General features: G+C 31.6%; 1 protein-coding gene across 1 annotated transcript in view; it reads left to right on the top strand.

Moving 5' to 3' along the window:
- Positions 1–729: 729 nt before the first annotated feature.
- The window catches only part of LOC106662833 (nuclear hormone receptor FTZ-F1 beta), a 143,040-nt gene continuing 127,181 nt past the window's right edge, over positions 730–16,588 (top strand). Inside the window, exon 1 of the mRNA XM_014387221.2 lies at positions 730–931. The gene's annotated coding sequence lies outside the window, so the exon portion shown is untranslated. The remainder of the gene's footprint in view (positions 932–16,588) is intronic.

The following is a 16,588-nucleotide window of genomic DNA, read 5'->3' on the forward strand; positions in this document are numbered from 1 at the left end:
TTTTTTATCCCAAGTAAAGTTCGGGACCTAACTTTTGTCTTCCAGATCCTCCGCTGGCCAGGGTGTCTTCTTTTTCATCACCCAAAAATCCTATCGGTCCTGGCACCTAAGATATTGTAATTTGTTGTGTTTCCTAGGATTTGTTTTCTCATATGCCAGTGATCGGTTAATAGTCCTATCACTCATCTGTGTTTAGCCATCTCCAATTGCAGCAGAGAGTTTACCAGTCTTAATGAGGGTTGTTTTAGCATATCTTTACTACCATACAGTTTATCCACTTCTCCTTTTGTTTTATTTGGATCCATTCTTTGATGAAGGATTTTGTATTTGTTTTGTTATCCCAAGTAAGGTTTGGGGCCTAACTTTTGTCCTCCGCTGGCCAGGGTGTCTTCTTCGTCATCACCCAAAATTCCTTTGTGTCCTGGCACCCAAGATATCATCTGGTTGTTGTGTTCCCCAGGTTTTGTCGATTTTGACGTGATTAACTTCCCAGGAACTTCGGGCTTAGATTTTTCACCGTCGTCGCGTAGTGGAGTAAAGAATGGGGAAAAAAAGACCTGTGGGAGAGAAAAAAGGGTCTGGGAAACGGTATTGAAAGAGGGGGCCCAAGGCCGGGACGAGTGGCCGGCGAGCGGCGGGTGGCGGGCGCGGGGGTGGTGGAGACGCTTCAACCCGGCCACGGGAGGGGGATCACGGCAACGCCGGGCCGGGCCGACGTGGAAGGGGTCGCCGCCTTCCACCCTCGTCCCTCAGTGCTCAGTAGTCAATGGTCCTCAGTGGTGGTCCTATCGTCTCAGCCGGTTTGTGCCCGTTTATTATCCGCCGCTCTCATTTCTCTGTGTACATGTGACTAGTTTTTGTTCTTCTTGTTATCCCTACCGACACTCTTTTGGACATACGCAACATTTTATAAAGGATCTCATTATTCAAGGTATGAACCGACAATCATCTTAAAATCCCATAAAATTTAAGAAAATTTTTAATTTCTTTTCAATTAATATCCATCTGTAATTAAGCCTGGTAAACAAATAACATAACATTTGAAAACTATTAGATTTAACTCCGGCATCATGACAGAATACAAATTATTAAATATAAAGCGTATACTTAACAATATCACGATTTTTCAACTCTCAAGACAAAAAATAAAAATAATTAAAAGAAATAGAAAATATAACATCCATTATTTCATAACTTTTACGTACCTGTATATCTTAAAAATAATAAACACGAACTTTAAATTTATGTTGTAGGACGTTGTTATTTCATATAACAGTTATATATTCCGTTTCTTTTTTTTTTTTTTTTCAAGTCAGACGATAATCGCGGTTGATATCTCGTTTCAAAAAAATATTAAAAGAAATTCAAAAAATAACATCCATTATTTCAACTTTTACATACTTATTTATCTTCAAAATAATAAACACGAACTTTAAAGTTATGTTATAGAATGTTGTTATTTCATGTAACAGTTACGTATTCCGTTTCCTTCCTTTTTTTTCCTAATTTTATTTCAAGTCGGAAGATAGTGGCGTTGACATCTCTCGTTTGAAAAAGTATTTAAAAAAAATAAAAAACAGCGTCCTTTATTGTAAAACTTCAACGTACCTTTATATCTAAGAAATAATAAACGCGAACTTTAAAGTTATGTTATAGGATGTGTTATTTCATTTAACAGTTATGTATTCCGTTCCTTTCCTTTTTTTCTTAATTCTTTTTTTCAAGTCAGAATCGCGTTGACATCTCTCGTTTCAAAAAAGAATATAAAAAAATGGAACAAATATCCTTTATTTCAAAACTTTTACATACCTATATATCTTAAAAATAATAAACACAAACTTTAAAGGTATGTTATAGGATTTTGTTATTTCATATAACAGTTACTTATTCCGTTTCTTTCCTTTTTTGTTCTTTTTTTTCAAGTCAGACTCGCGTTGATATCTCTCGTTTCAAAAAACAATTAAAAGAAATAGAAAAATTAACATCCATTATTTCAAAACTTTTACGTATCTTAAAAGTAATAAACATGAATTTTAAATTTATGTTATTATTTCATATAACAGTTACATAGTCCGTTTCTTTCCTTTTTTTGTCTTTTTTTGTTCAAGTCAGAAGATAATCGCGATGACATCTCATTCTGTCTTCATTTGAATCAGCAATCTTAAGACTCCTTAGGGTTATTTGTTAAGGATGAGTTTATTGCTATATGTTTTCTTTTTAAAATAAATTGACAAGTTATTTTTTCTTCCATACTGCACTTTTGAAAGAACAACTTAAAAAAAAGCATGAGTAATTTTTTTACTGCTATGGAACGATATTGATCTTTTACAATACGTCGACTTGAACAAAAAATGTAGAAGATCAACCTTCAAAAGTATGAGTCAATCGATGGCTTTGTTTTTCATTTACTGCTGAAATTTGAATTATCGTGCGATTTTAAAACTATTGTATTTAACTAGGAAATTATGCCAATATACAAACGGACATTATTATTTTCATGCGATTGTACAACTGTAATAATTACTACGAACCTCAAATTAAACTATATTTAACAGTGACGTTTCATCTCTAAAGATTCAAAAAAATTAACACCTTTCATTATTTTGAAATTTTCCTATGTATTTAAAAAATTATACTAACCACAAATGTTTAAAGTTATGTTAAAGGATGTTATTTTATAAAACAGTTGTTTCTTTTCAAATAAACTTTTAATTAGTTTTAAATCGATACTATATATTTAAAAGGTCTTTGGTCTATTATAGTTATCTTCGGCATCACGTCGGAATTCAAAAGGTCATATCACAAGTTCTATTTACATGATAATCTCGATGACATCTCTCGTTCAACTCTTGAATAAGCAATCTTAAGACTTCTTACCGGTCATTGTTTTAAGTATGGGCTTTGTTATTTTGTATTATGTGTTTTCCTTTTAATAAAAAACTACATTCAGTTTGACGACGATACTACAAATTTAAAAGACCGACCTTCAAAAGTATGAGTCATTGTTTTTTTAAATTCTGAAATTTGAATAATTATGGGATTTTACAACTGTTACCATTAACTACGGCTCGTGTCAGAATAAAAAAAATTAATATCACCGGTTCTATAAAATATATCTTAAATTTATTTAGAAATCATGAGATGCGGTCTGGTGTGATGTAGGTTTCAGAAAAACATTTTCTTTAACGTGCCAACGTTTCGATCTTTATTGAGATCATCTTCAGGGCCTGGGATTTACACTTTTCCACATCCAAAATGTAATTGTTATACGTACACAATGTTTGTAAATCCCAGGCCATGAAGATGATCTCAATAAAGATCGAAACGTTGGCACGATAAAGAAAATGTTTTTCTGAAACCTTCATCACACCAGACCGCATCTCACGATTTCTAAATAAATATCGATTAACGGTCACTAATCACCACACATATACCTTAAAATTAAACTATATTTAATAATATCTTGTTGTTTCATCTCTAATGGTTAAAAAGAGTCAACAGAAGTAAAAAAATAACATCAATTTTTTTAATTCAAGTTTATTTAAATAAAAATAATAACTACAAAGGGTTAAAGCTATGTCAAAGGATTTTATTTAGTTATTTCATATAACAGTGATTCCTCTTCGAATAATCTTACTATGGTATTTTTAGGACGATATCAAAATCATATTTTCGAAACAGAAACCTTCAAAAGTATGAGCCAATCGTCGTTGTTTTCCTTTTTCCGCTGCAATTTGAATTATGATGCGATTTTACAGCTCTTCCACTTGACTACGGCATATCAGATGAGAAGCTGTCACATCACCGCAAGAAAACATAATTAAACTGTATTTAACAATATCTCGACATTTCATCCGTAACGTCTTTTTAACTGGCGCGGAAAACCATTTATTTTTCAATTTCAACTACATAAAAAACAATAAATTCAACCGTTATTAATATTTTCTTTTCTTTTCAAGTCAGGAAATAACCGTGTTGACATCTCTTGTTGACCTCTTCATTTGACTCAGCAATATCCATTTTTTATTAAACCTGGTAAACAAATAACATAAAATTTGAAAACTATTATACTTAACTCCGCCACCAGGGCAGAATGCAAACATTCATTTTGCCAGCTTTATTAAAAATAAAGTATACTTAACAATATCACCATATTTCACCTCTCAAGATAAAAAATAAAAATAAAAAGAATTAAAAGAAATAGAAAAAATAACATCCATTATTTCATAACTATTACCTACCTATATATCTTAAAAATAATAAACACGAACTTTAAATTTATGTTGTAGGATGTTGTTATTTCATATCCCGTTTCTTTCCTTTTTTTCAAGTCAGAGGTTAATGACGTTGACATCTCTGGTTTGAAAAAGAATTAAAAAAATAGAAAAAATAGCATCCTTTATTTCAAAACATAAACGTACATTTATAACTAAAAAATAATAAACACGAACTTTAAAGTTAGGTTATGGGATGTTGTTATTTCATATAACAGTTGTATATACTTTTTCTTTACATTTTTCAAGTCAAAAGATAATCGCGTCGACATTTCCCGTTTCAAAAAAAAAAAATTAAAAGAAATAGAAAAAATCACATCCTTTATTTCAAAACTTTTACATAGCTACATATCTAAAAATAATGAACACAAACTTTAAAGTTGTGTTAGAAGATGTTATTTCACATAACAGTTACATATTCCGTTTCTTTCCTTTTTTTCTTAATTTTGTCATTTGGTCATTGTTTTAAGTATGGGCTTTGTTATTTTGTGTTATGTGTTTTCCTTTTAATAAAAAACTTCAATTCAGTTTTACCATGAAACTACAAATTTAAAAGACCGACCTTCAAAAGTAAGGTAAATTTTTTTAAAAATTTTGAAATTTGAAAAGTCGATACTACATTTTCGAAACATAAACCTACAAAATTATGAGCCCATCGTTTCAATTTCATCTACATAAAAAACAATAAATTCAACAGTTATTAATATTTTCTTTTCTTTTCAAGTCAGGAAATAACCGTGTTGACATCTCTTGTTGACCTCTTCATTTGACTCAGCAATCTTACAAACCCTTAAGGTCATTGTTACGTGCGCGTATTATAATGAAAAAGCCTACAGTCAGTAGGTCGGTAATGTTTAAAGAAAAATCCCGACTTGGCTTTTACAGTTGAACAGTCGAAAATCTGCATAAATGTAGAATTTGTTTGCTTTTCCTTTACTGGTGTTGTTATTTTAGCCTAAAATAAGTTCTAGAGGTATTGTTATACAAATTTTACATTTTATCATTAAAATTCTCTTTGTATAACATCCTTGAGTACATAAATAAATGTTTATTTTCTTCTTCACTTAAGTATGTTGTTGATATAACGCTAGGTTTTGAATTTTAACTCCACAATTTATATAAAATTTACTTAATCCTAACTGCAATTATAATAATGTTATATAAGCTACATCAAGAGTCGTTTTATGTTATAGGCTTTTAAATTTTGAAGATTTTGCGTTCAATCTTAAATGAACTTTACAATATTTAAATTTTACGAAACTTACATTTGTCTTTTAAAAACAAGCGTAACGTATATGATATTATCTTCCTTAACTAGCTTAAAAAATTAGTTTGAACTTAAACAATTAGACCTTTAAAGTGCATGAATGGTGATGTGTATCTGTTTTTATTAATTTAGTAGTTGTTGACTTTTGGCTTTTTTATTTTTAATTTGATAGGTGTTTCATTTTGTGCTTAACAATTACGAATTAGACCCTAACTAGACCTAACATTGAATTATACTCTCTTTGTTTGTGATGGAAATTTGACAAGGTTCTGGAGTATTGGGTTTATTGCATAATGACTTAAATAATAATAATAAAATGTATAAACTACAAAAGTTTGTTTTGTTTTTTTGAGTACATGGATACATGTGCTTGATAAGTTTTTACTGTTTGTTTATTTGATAATTGATATTCCTTATTTTTGACATCGATGGTTATTAGTAAATAAAAAAAGAAAAGTTGAAATATTTCGGTATAGCTTTATATTACTTAGCAATTGGCTAATTTGAAAGGTACCTTTATTTTTAAAAAAATTGACTTTACTGCTGAATCGTAAATACCAAGATTCAGCTGGAAAGTTAAGTTTTTCTTAATCTAAATGGTTATTTTAAATTGGTAATGGTTTTAGGATGGTGTGGGCGGTTTTTTCAATAAATAATGGAAAATTAGTGGATTGGCGTTCAGAACTAATCCGTCAATGGTAAAATAATCGTAAAAGTTTAAAAAGTTTAAAAATGATCTTTTTACAGAGGTGTTTTTTGTGGTTATTTAAAAAAAAAGTTAAAATATTTCGGTTTAGCGCTATACTACTTAGCAATTGGCTAATTTGAAAGAAACCTTTATTTAAAAAAAAAAAAAAACTTTACTGCTGATTCGTAAATACCAAGATGAAGCTGCAAAGTTAATTTTTTCTTTACTAATTGGTTATTTTAAATTGGTCCTGGTTTTAGTATGATGTGGGCAGTTCTTTCAATCCATAATGGAAAATTTGTGGTTTGGCGTTCAAAACTAATCTGTCAATGGTAAAATAATCGTTAAAGTTAAAAAAGTTAAAAAATGATCTTTTTACAAAGGTGTTTTTATGGTTATTTAAAAAGAATTAAAATATTTCGGTTTAGCGCTATATTACTTAGTAAATGGCTAATTTGAAATGTACCTTTATTTAAAAAAAAAAGTAAAACCCAAGATTCAGCTGCAAAGTTAATTTTTTCTTTATCTGAGTGGTTATTTTAAATTTGTAATGGTTTGAGGATGGTGTGGGCTGTTTTTTCAATGGATGGAAAATTTGTGGTTTGGCTTTCAAAACTAATCCCTCAATGGTAAAACATCTTTCAAGTTTAAAAAGTTAAAAAAGTGATCTTTTTACAGAAGCATTTTATGTAGTCATTGTTTTTAAATTTATTATTTTATAATTTAATGGTTAATCGCTTGGATTTTTCCTTAAGTTTATTTATGTCTTATACTTCAAAAAAAAGAGGCAAACAAATCCTTTAAAACATGAGAATCATAACGGAATCGATAGGTTATTATCTTTTCTACGTTTCATAATTGGTTTTCCTGTTTTTTAACATTGATCTCCTCTTTCCTTATTTAGTAATTGGCTGTATTTTAATTATTTTAACAGATACCTTTGGCATTTAACGTGAACGATTCAGCAGTAACGTTTTTTTTTTTTTTATGTGTTTATTTTATATCCTAAATGGTTATAGGACTGTGTGGGCAGTTTTTTCATTACATAGAGGCAAATTTGTTTAAACGTTTAAAACGAAATCGTTAACTTTAAAAACTGTAAAAAACATAATAAATTTTTGCAGAGACAAGGATACATGTAATAAATGATTGTTTTGTTTTTCTGATTGAGTGATCATGACATAATTTAATGGTTTATCACTTGGCTTTTTTCTTAAACTGCCTATCATAAACTTTAAAAAGAGGAAACAAATGCTTGAAAATATGAGATTTATATCGTAGTTGATGTTTTTTACTTTTTTTAAACTTTGGTAATAGGTTTTCCTGTTCTTAACATTGATGGTTATAACTGAAATGTCAAGTGGAAAATAATAAAACTGCTGAAATAAATGGAATTTTAACGATATGAGACGATGTTGGAATTTATCATTCTCTTTATTCCTAATAATTTGTAAACTAATTTTTATGGTAATTTTACTAATAAATCGTCAAGAACACGAATAGATAGTGTTTTATTTTTAATTTTACTTTACGTAAGCGGTTATTTTAAGCCTAAACAACTTCAACAAGTCGACCTTTAAAAATACAAACGGTCAAATATATCGTGTTTGTTACTTTCCTCAATTAATTATTAGCAGAATTTTAAATTAACAATACACCTTATTTAGTTTTATAAGGAACTTTTTTTTCCAAAAATAGCCTAAAATTTCAGGTTATCAACGGTCGAGTACTAAATTAAATATTTAATTGATCGCTTATTTATTTATTTATAGAGTTTGTTTGGAACTTGAAGTTAAACTTAAGAGCATTGTGCATGATTTATCGTTACAACGGCCAATTTTGTCGATTAATATCGTCAGATCTAACTTTAATAATGTTGAAAACTGTCGTTCTTTTATTTTTGTATTCAGTAGTTTATTATTAAAGTCACTAGTTTTCGTGATCCGCTTGACCAATTAATATCTTTCAATTATTTAAGGTTTTTAGTCGAGATAAAAAAGTCAGTGTCACGAGCGGGATTCGAACCCACAACCTTTGGCTGGAAACGCTGCTGCTCTACCACTTGAGCTATCGTGACTTCCATCCATTCAGACACTAACTTCCCATCTCAACCCCACCTTTTGAATTTTCCCTCCTTTTTGGCATTTTTCAAATGTCGTGTAATCTATTTGATTCTCGGCGACAAATATGTAATATTTTTAAAGAACTGATATTTTTTAGATTGGCATAAAGCTTTATAATCGTTATTATAGTGAAATGTTCCAGTTTTATTAAAGAAGAATTGTATTTTCTAAATAAATTCAAAATTCACTAATTTCGTGGTCCGCTTGACCAATTAATATATTTCAATTAATTAAGGTTTTTAGTTGAGATAAAAACTTGTTATAGTTCATTTCTCGCCGAGAATCAAATAGATTGCACGACATTTGAAAAATGCCAAAAAGGAGGGAAAATTCAAAAGGTGGGGTTGAGATTGGAAATTAGTGTCAGAGTGGATCGAAGTCACGATAGCTCAAGTGGTAGAGTAGCGGCGTATCTAACCCGAAGGTCGTGGGTTCGAATCCCGCTCGTGACACTGACTTTTTTTATCTCAACTAAAAACCTTAATTAATTGAATGTTAATTCTTAAAATTATTTTACGTAAACCGTATAGATGAAGTACGAAAAAATTATGCAGTGAATTTAAAGTAATGAACCTATACCAAATCTTTCTTAAATGTTCAGGTTTGTATATATACAAAAATGATGTTACTACTTATATCTGTGAATATAACAAGACACAATTAATTGGCGAACTCACATTTTTACTGCTTCAAATTCTTTATTCATTTTTTAATGCCAATGCCTTTTGGAACCTACTTGGTTCCACTTTTCAACCCTACCAGGTGTTTAAAACATACTTTAGTATTTTTGTGTTATATTCTGTAGATTTTTCACTTAGACTGAAACCTTGAAAATACTTATCAAATTCACTAGTTTTTGTGGATTCGCTTGACCAATTAATATCTTTCAATTAATTAAGGTTTGTAGTCGAGATAAAAAAGTCAGTATCAAGAGCGGGATTCGAACCCACGACCTTCGGCTAGATACGCTGCTGCTCTACCACTTGAGCTATCGTGACCACTCGGATACTAAGTAGTTTATTATATTAAAAAAAACATGTATTGAGAAATCTAAAGTGTTCTGTTTTATGAAAATTATTTATGAGTCATTAAAATTACTGCTATAATTTTAAAATATTAATATAACTCACGATTCCTGTGTTTATTTGATTGTAGGTTTGTTTAACTTATTTTTTATTTAAATATAGTTCAAAAATTAATTATTTTAAGAAACTCTACTGGTTTTATATTAGCATTTATCGATTATTTAAATTAAACACCTTTTATGTGAATTTTTAAACTAACATTTTACCCAATAATTGTGATTGCTATCTAAATGAAAATTTTTGAGAGATTTCTTTGTTTGAACTGCGGGATGTTGAACCTGAAACAGTTGTTTCCGTCCATTTTGGTCTGTTTATCCCTGTTGAGTGGTATATCAGTGAAGATAGGAGGCGACAAATTATAACTAAAATACTTTTTTCTCTTCCCATTATACCGGGATTATTCTAAAATTTACAAGATTGTAGAGGTTTGAAGGTACCTTTAATTTATAACATTTCAAATTGAGCAGTTTACATTCAATATTAAGAACATAAATGAGTGAAAATAATTAAAGTAAGATTTCTTCATGTAAATAGGTAAATTTGACTTAACCCCCTACAGTCTTGTTATTGGTGTATAAATATTGCGTTGTTTGAAGATTGTCCTCTGTTACTGAAACGTTAAATATGTAAATTGTCTCAGTTATATAAGCTCAAATCTCTGCAAGCATGCATAGAGTTGAACCTGTCACTTTACGTTGTCCACAGGCAATTCCAGATTTTGTAATTAACCGTAAATTACCGTCGGGTCTCGAAATCACCCTCTCCGGGTGTGTTAGCAGTCCGGGGTCATATCATCGGTCGTTCAGCCAGCGATTTTGGGCTCCGGGTAGTGTCAACAGACAGTTCACTTTAGCACCCAACGCAATCACTCCCAAATTCCAAACTATTTATACTCTCATTCACTCTTAAATATATTCTTTCTTATTTACACAACATTCACTCGGTTGGGTGGTGATTCGATATTCCTCCTTCATCCTTTACACCTATTATATAACTAACCTTATTTGGGGACGATGGGGTATTCAATATTTCGCCATTGGCCCTCTCACACTACATATTTACGTTAATAAATACATTCACTTTTATCTCACGCCAAGGGCACAAAACTATCATAACTGTAAGCAATAAAATAGCCCCCTTTCCTCTAAGAATCGGAACAGGGACCCCAGATACTCGTTGCCATTCATGGCGATCCTACACGCTCTTTATATGGAGAATTGCACACTTTTAATAAGATGGGACACATCGAGACACCTTTCTCTACATTGTAAGACAACTACATGCTGGACACATACGCGGGCTTTGGCCCAAAAGTTAGTGTCTGTGTTTCAGCCTCGCATTCTTAATGGTGTTAGTATGACCTTTCTTCTACGTGTCAGGTCCTCCTAGGGCCATCTAGTAACAGCGCTCTCGATAGGGAGAACTTCTCTGCCGATCCGGCCTGGATTACATTTAATCATAGTTTTGATTTATCTTACTGCAATTTTAGCATCAGAGGTCCGGATTGTGGCAGTAAAGTCAGGAGGTGGGACGTCCCGGGCTTCCTCGCACCAACTTTTCGTTACCCTGTGTACATAGCTAAATTTTTTTTTTAAACTATTAATAGCAAAACACGAGGCTTTAAATAAACGATTTTAACGTATAACAATTAAAATGTAATAATTTAATTTTTAAATAAACGAGGCATGTGGGCAAATTTAACAATTAACGGCAATAAACTCACGAACTTAAACAGGACTACTGGCCTAATCCCCGATTTTTATGATAATTACATTATTTAGGACTTAATTCACTAATTTGCGTGGTCCGCTTGATCAATTAATATCTTTCAAAATTTAATTAAGGTTTTTAGTTGAGATAAAAAAGTCAGTGTCACGAGCAGGATTCGAACCTTCGACCTTCGGCTAGATACGCCGCTGCTCTACCCCTTGAAAAGTGATAAAAAGGAGGGAAAATTCAAAAGGTGGGGTTGAGATGGGAAGTTGGTGTCCGAGTGGATCGAAGTCACGATAGCTCAAGTGGTAGAGCAACGGCGTATTTAGGTCGTGGGTTCGAATCCCGTTCGTGACACTGACTTTTTTATCTCAACTAAAAACCTTAATTAATTGAAAATTATTTGGGACATTGTAGACAATATTATATCTATATTATTACAGGTTTGTCAGTTATGCTACATGAAGGCCTATGATGAACTTGTACGTGTAAAACCATTATAAAATTTGGAGTGTGGATAATAATAAATTGAATATATAATCATAAATCAAAAGTCGGAATTTGGAGTTTGATGTTTAACATTCGCAGTTCAACCGTTCGTGATTTAAAAAAAAAGATGAGTGAAATCTTTGTGTTGAATTTTATATTGAACACTCCAATGGAACAGTTAACATCAATTTATGTTGAGACTTACGTTTTTACGGGTTTTTTCTCTGTGATTAAAAAAAAATTAAAATCAACTTGATATTAAGCCCTTTATTTAAGATTTAGATCGATGCTACAACATTCCTAGTTTGTGGTTTAAAATGTATAAGTGGACTAGTAAGAATGTAATTAAATGTTAAATTGTCTTATCTTTTTTGTTTGTTGTTATGTAAAACAGATAAAAACGACTCTGCACATATATATCCAATGCTATGTCATTGGGTATCAAAATGTGACATCGACACTTTAGTTAAGAATTCTTTTAAATATTTTTTTTGTTTAAGTAAGCGTACATTTCCTTATTTTTTGGAATGTCGGTGCTAATCGTTTAACATCCACTAGTCTTGTACTAGACAACCTTGATGGGATATAAAGTTCTATAACTCGCAAATTCATTAACATAAATTCAACTTTTATGGTTTTACGATCACTTGATTTAAAATATAAACATCGACAGATGTACATTTTAAACATTTTGAATACTTATTTTTTACATTTTTATTTCTTTTATGTAGATGTTTGCGTTTTAAAAAGTAACGTTTTTGTATTATACTATTTCATCAGCAGTGGTTTAAAATGTACAAATGACTGTGGAATGCTGATCCCTTGCAGACCTCAGCAAACTGTTTTAGAATTATGCTATAAATGCTAATGTCGTTCAGTGAGTCAAAAACTGTCCGTAATGATAATGATGCATAATGAACAATTTTTTTCGTTGATTTTTTACGATATATCGATAGTGATAAATACAATATAACTAATTAAAACGAAATCAGCCGTTTCGTTTTCCGTGGCTCGGTTGTAACTATTTTTCAAGTTTATCGATTAACATTAAAAAACGTAAACTGTAAACTGTCTTAGAAAAATAAAATTTTCATGTTTGATGTTTAACATTAATTAAAAATAAATAATTAAAATTAGACTCTGGTTTACATAAAAGTTAGGAATAATCCATTATGTTTTGGTGGTCTAATTGATCAAATTACTTTTTTTAATTTATTATTATTTTTATGTAAGGTCTCGGTTGAGTTGAAAAAGCTAGTGTCACGAGCGGGATTCGAACCCATGACCTTCTGCTTAGGAATAATTTTTCTTAACTGTTTCGCACGTGTAGCAAAACAAAATCTGTAAAGGTTACACGTACAATCTTAACAGTATAATAATTCATTTAACACACGGTAATATGTAGTAGATTCTATTTTTAAACATGCATTTTTGTTGTGAATCAGGATTTAAAATATCCTGAAGTTGGTGTTTCATGGAGTCTAGTCGTTCTTTTAAGGACAATAAAATTTTCTGTTATTACGTGATGTATCTTATCAAATCTTATCTGATTTTGACTTCACTTTTTTCCACGTTGCTTGTTCGGATTATCATGACGGAATCGATACGTTCGTCTTTACGAGCCTTGTAGATTTACTAGCGAGACTTGGCGGACGCCTATTCCGGCCTTCTTATCGGCATTGGCCGACTTGTTGCGTCAGTTTCTCGTTTCAAGTTTATCGCAAGGGGAGATGTTTTCCCATTTCATTTGCGCAGTGAAAAAGGGTGAAAATTGAGACGTGAGCCTATTTCGATCTTTGACAGCAAAAGTTCTAAAAAAAAAAACGCTTCAATTACAAGCTGCGCTTTTGCTAGTGGACAATAAAAGCGAGAAAGAAAGAGAGACAAAAAGAAGAAAGAATATGAATAATCAACCAGTCCTTATTGTTCGTTGATAACGTAAATCATGGTCTGGGTTGATTATTCCCAGGAGAAGGTCAGTGATTATTAGGCGAGATTAGAAACGGCTTCTTTTCTGCCCTTTGGGTCGCTAACACCAACCTTCACACACTATTTACAATGCAAAATAAAAACTAATACGCATTTAAGAATAATTAATTAATTTGACCCTAGTCTCGGAATCAATTACACAGCTATGACCAATCGGAAAGTTGTGGATTGGATATTGTTCCATAAAGAAGCGTGTATACTTACTTATATGNTTGTAAATCCCAGACCCTGAAGATGATCTCAATAAAGATCGAAACGTTGGCACGATAAAGAAAATGTTTTTCTGAAACCTACATCACACCAGACCCCATCTCACGATTTCTGAATAATTATCTATGTATAATAATATATCTGTAATAATCACACATTCCCCAAAAGTTTTGGAGCGAGACAGTTGTGTGAGTGGTTTTCGCGCAATGGAAACCCAGGTTTATAACAAAAGTGTTTTTACGATTCCATATTTTTCGAATTCGAAAATAAATTTGTTTTATGTTTGTTCCTGCAGATTCTATTCATTATTCGTTAATTCTCGTGTATCTGCGCTTAAAATTTTTTACTTACATTGATTTCCTTGGGTCGAAATAGGCTTGAATGGAATCCTTAACACTCCTTAATTAAAAAATGAATAAGCTGAACTGAGATATTTTTAATGTGTGATTACTCACTGAACCGTTTCCGCATCACACATCGTCGATGTATGCGGTTGGCAGCTGTTTCCGAAGTTGGAACGCGTCCGGTGAAAGACAAAAAGCGAGAATGTCCGGTCCAGACACCGGCTGTAAACAAATTTCAATTCAGTTCATCCGTCAATTCAATAATCCATAACAACGTGGGATTAAATAAGACATGGTTAATAGGAATCGGTCGCTGGTTAGGATGATCAACATGATTTTTTCAATTACGGTCTAACCCAGTTTAACCCGGTTCGGGAAATTGGCGGTGCAAGTTATGCGTGCGTTATCAGCATTGATTTATTCATAAATCGGTAAAGTCGGTAATTCCGGGCAAGCGAACATATTTGCAATTTTTGTTAGCGATAGTAGCATACTTCAATTTTTCCCGTATCATATTCTAAAAAAGGTTTGAATATGATGCAATATGAGGATGCAAAAAAAAAATTAAAAGGACAAAATTGACTTATGTTTTATATATATTTTTTTTAAAAACCATATTATACTTAATTTTAGAGAAATAGGAATTTAATATAGCGATACAATGGTCAAGAGTAGAGGGCTGAAAATGTATCCAGTCTGAACCATTCAGACGTTAAATAATTCAATACGTAGGGGGCGTCGGTGGCCGCAACGGTTTAGGCGTTGACACGGCGCTCATCTCTGTGAGGTTAAGGTCACGGGTTCGAATCCAGCGGCCCTGCATTCGAAACCGACATACTTACAAATAGGCTTTTTTTTCAAAAACACTGGCAGCCCGAGGGTTGATATGACCTCTGCTGTTGCGAACCCTCGTAAAATAAAGAGAAAAAAAAATACAATACTTATGTGGCAAGTATGTGGCAAATATGTTTGTATTTGCCTTAGGTTTTTAAGGTAGTCTTTTCATTGTTCAGCAGCGAGAACAAACGGACCACGCAAAATTTAAAACATCATCATAGATTAAAACATGTGAGATGGAGATTTTGTCATTTTTTTTGTTATATAGAACAGGTACAAATTGGAATTAATTGTCTTATTGATTAATTATTGAATACAAACAATTTTGAAAAACGTGTATCGAAGCATCCGAGCTTCCTCTTCAGCATACAAACATCTCTTTATTAATAATTATTATATACTAATTAACTGCTTCAAAATGTACACATTTTTTTAGACAATTGGTTGTATAGGGTCTACATAAAAGAGAAAACTACAAAATTTATTTTGTTTAAAAATCTATTTAATTTTTATTTTTTGAGTTTGTTGAAACCTTTTTGGATTTTCCAACAGTCTTCCGTGACCGTCTTTAAATACTATCACATTACTAAACCTTTCTTATATTTTTGCCCTCGTTTCGACCTTTATTCGAGTCATCCTCAGGGCATAAAAAGTGGTGCTATTCTTGTGGTATCATGTTTGTTTCGTGTGATGTCTTCACAACAATTCACTCATACGAAACATGACACGATACTTTATGCCCTGAAGATGACCCGAATAATGGTCGAAACGTCGGCAAAAAAATGAATAAGGTGTCTTTCTAAACGACCTCATTCTTGACTGTTCCTCACGAATCCAACAAATTATTAAACAACCGGTCGCTAATATAAAAAAACAAACATATGTACTATAATATTAAATATTTGTGTTTTTATTATAATTTTGATGTGTATATGTTGAAAAAGTGGATGTAAATATGCAAAATTTAAAAAATGCGGTTTGGAAATAATCAGTGGGTAGAAAACCGTTTTTTCTTTCTAAAAGAGTTTATATCAACTTATATCTGTTCCGCAGATTCCCGCGGTCAATCGTATCAGAAAACAATAGTTTTGTCAGCTAAATTGTGACAATCAGAAATAAAGACTCGGTCAAGAACGAAATCATGATTTTATAACAAATATTCTTCTAGTTTGAGAAGTTTTGAGCAGGATCGGATGATGATCTCGCCTCCTAACTTGTACTCTTAGGAGAGCGCACCGTTAGCTTAGGGGCAACAGTCTCGGCTCATCTGTCATTTGAACACGTCCACCGTGCATTCCTTTGTAAGATTATCCTTTGAATTCATTCAGACAAAAATGATTTTTGTAGTATTGGATTGAATTTTTTAAATTTGTTTAGTTTTGAAGTACGAACTATATTCGGCCGTATGATGGGGAGACTTCAACATAGCGTTACCTACTTTGGTGGAATTTTTCGACAATTTTCAAGTTTAATCAATGATACAAAACCCGAATATATAATCAAATCTTATATATAAATATAATCTTCTGGTCATCAACAAACTTAGAATTAGGGATAGAACGAACTTTA

This window comes from Cimex lectularius, unplaced genomic scaffold (assembly GCF_000648675.2).
Source record: "Cimex lectularius strain Harlan isolate CLEC.00 unplaced genomic scaffold, Clec_2.1 scaffold256, whole genome shotgun sequence".
Classification (NCBI taxonomy): Eukaryota; Metazoa; Arthropoda; class Insecta; order Hemiptera; family Cimicidae; genus Cimex; species Cimex lectularius.